Genomic DNA, 3271 nt, shown 5'->3' with positions numbered 1-3271 from the left:
TGAGGCACCTGGGGAATCTAGTGATTGCTTGTATTTTTGGAAATCCCGGGGTACCGTGTGATTTTCCTATGGACAGCCACCCAGGCTCAAAGGGATCATAAGATTATTCATATTGGAAACTTCCGTGTGCAGCCACAAGCTATTATGGGCTCTAGCATAGTTGATTAAGTTGTGTGAACTCTTACAGTGGTAGACTAGCAGATGTAGGGGATGTAGGTGTACCGGTCTACCCATCGTAAGGTGCTAACGCTTCTGAAAGACTGTGTCTCGGTCATCCGCTTCTCAAACACCATGTAGTGCGAGAAATCCAACGGAGGAGATCGAGTCTTGTGGGCAAAAGTGCGCAAACCTCTGCAGAGTGTACAAACTAATCATGGTTAGCCGTGTCCCCGGTTATGGACGTCTTGAGTATCTGGTTCTTGGATTATCATGTTGATCTCATCACTCTATAATTAAATTGTTGGGTTGTTAATGATTACTTTTAATTGGGATTGAGAGGGGGTTTACCTTCTCAATACTTTCAACCAACCTTGTAGTTAAATAAAATGTATTCCTTTGCAATAGGGAAAAATTGGCTTTTCGCAAAAACATTATAACCATAGAGCTTTTCCACCAGTCAAATATGCATGTAGTGACAGCCTTTATTCATCATTATCCTACGGTGTGAATTTGCCAGTACATTCAATGTACTGACCCTTTTGGGCTGCAACGTCTCATGTTGCAGGATTCTTACGACGAGTAAGTGATACGTTAGGGTTACGATTTCTACACTCTACTTTGCCGTTGGTGTTGATGGGAATCCACAACGTTGTTACTTCTGCTATATGGATTGAGGTAATAGTATTTACGTTATTTATACATGTGATTTAACTCTGTTATAAATCCTCGAGTATTGTGTGTGTCAGCATACCGATCCAGGGATGGCACTTAAGCACAGAGACTTGACCGTCTGAGGTCGGGTCGCTACACAGCATCTCCATAGCCATCTCATAACTCTCCACCCACGCCTCAGAGGGTTGATCGGCCGTGTAATTAGGCACCTTACGAGGGCCTTTGAAGACCTTGGGCGGACGCTCGTTTCGTAGAGCCGCCGTTAGACATGGCACACCGAAAGCCTTGGAAGTCACACCTGCCTCAATTGAAGCTGTCGGGTAAACCGGTGCGTGCTGATGAGTCACCAGCTCAGCCTCCCGACGTGCTATGCCCTAGTCCACCAAATTCTGTGCGTTGACTCCATTGCGCGTCGGGTCATGTCCGTGAGGCTGGTTATGGCGATGTTCAGTACTTGAAACCGCTGGCGAGTCAATGTGCCTGCTGTAGCTCCGGCTTGGACGAGGGGTCGCATGAATCCGATCACGACTATAAGAATAAGCCTGCTGCTACACCAAGGCTGTTTGAAGAAGCTCCCTGGCCCTTCGGGTTTCAACTGCCGCCGGAGTTTCACCCTCGACTAGCCGTAGTAATCATATTATCCAGCGGGTTGGAATAATGACCCGGTGGTGTCATCACATGCTGAGGCGGAGTGCTATTCATATGCGGCTGGCCAGACGACTCAACTATTCGATTCACCACCGGCGGGTTACTGGCCCCAGCTCCAGGGGTGTTGAAGAGGTCCCTCGACTCGTAAACCAAGGGCAAACGACTCCGGTGTTTTCTCCTCAAGACTTCGTGTGAAGCGTGCTGATCTACCCTGAGCCGATATGAATCTGCTTGAATCCGCTGTGCTTGGGCATCCAAAACGGCTTGCTCTGCAGCCATCCTAGCATTCTCTGCCGCTAAGTCCACTTTAGCTTGCACTATTCCATCACACAGTTTAGCCACTTCTACCTTCTGTTGCTCTTGATTGTCTAGGGTTACCTCAACCTCCATCAGAGTCGCCAGAGCATCCAATAGATCTATTAAGACTTGAGCCAGCGGGCGAGCTGACCTGCTGGCACCTGCAGTTCTCATCGCTACTGCAGCATATGTTATAGCCACGGCGGCTGTCGAGCTAAGAACCGGCTAGGTGCCCGCCATGAAGATCGCCACTGTCGGTGTCAGAACCGGCGGATCTCGGGTAGGGGGTCCCGAACTGTGCGTCTAGGATCGACGGTAACAGGAGGCAGGGGACACGATGTTTTACCCAGGTTCGGGCCCTCTTGATGGAGGTAAAACCCTACGTCCTGCTTGATTAATATTGAAGATATGGGTAGTACAAGAGTAGATCTACCACGAGATCGGAGAGGCTAAACCCTAGAAGCTAGCCTATGGTATGATTGTATGTTATGGTCTATCGACTAGCCTGTCATCGGTTTATATAATGCACCAGAGGCCTAGGATAACAAGAGTCCTAGCCGAATACGCCAGTGGGGAGGAGTCCTTGTCTTGATCGCCAAGTCTTGTGGAATCTTCCTTGTATGCGGCAGCTGTCCGAACTGGCCCATGAGTGTACGGCCATGGGGGTCCTCGGCCCAATCTAACAGATCGGGAGATGACGTGGTGAGTGCCCCCTAGTCCAGGACACCGTCAGTAGCCCCCTGAACCAGTCTTCAAGTTAGGGACGCTCCTCGATTCTTCTGAACCGTTCTTCATCTTCGGTCTTGAAAACTGGTTCAACAAATCTTCTCATCTTCGATCTTGAGGATCGCCGAAATGCATTTGACGAGTTTACACGTCGGGTATCCGAGTAGCCCCTTTAAGTTTCTGGCCTTTATCAATGCCTTGTTATTTTTATGCCACACCTCGGGTTTGAAGTTGTTCCTAGGCGGCAGCGTCCTCTTGCATCCGAGCTCCAATGCCGGACTGCATTCGAGGAATCCTTTGCAGCCGAGCACCAACGCCGGTCCGCTTCCCAGCTCTAACGTCGGAATGTATCCGAGCTCCAACGCCGGACTATGTATCCGAGCTCCAACGTGCGGACTGTATCTGAGCTTCAACGCCGGACTATGTATCCGAGCTCCAACCCCGGACTGTACCCGAGCTCCAATGCCGGACTGTATCCGAGGTGTTGTAAATCACCTTGGTTCAAAGAAGTTTGAAGGAGTTTAGCCAAGCTTAATGCCAGAAATGCCCTCTATGGAGCCAGCTACTAGCGCCCGAGCTTTATGCCGGACTGCTTCCGAGGTGGTGCACCACCCCGAATGTGGGCCGATTTTTGTCAATATTTTTGATTGGTGCAATTTATTCTCTGCCGAGATATATAGCCAGTAGCCCTCAAGGTGGGTATCGGTCTAAAACCCGAGATGCACATGAAGGATGACATAAGACCGCTGATCCCAGTAGCCGCTGAGAC

This window comes from Triticum urartu, chromosome 4A (genome assembly GCF_056163025.1).
Source record: "Triticum urartu cultivar PI428250 chromosome 4A, HENAU_Tu73, whole genome shotgun sequence".
Lineage (NCBI taxonomy): Eukaryota > Viridiplantae > Streptophyta > Magnoliopsida > Poales > Poaceae > Triticum > Triticum urartu.
This window is presented reverse-complemented; position numbering follows the sequence as displayed.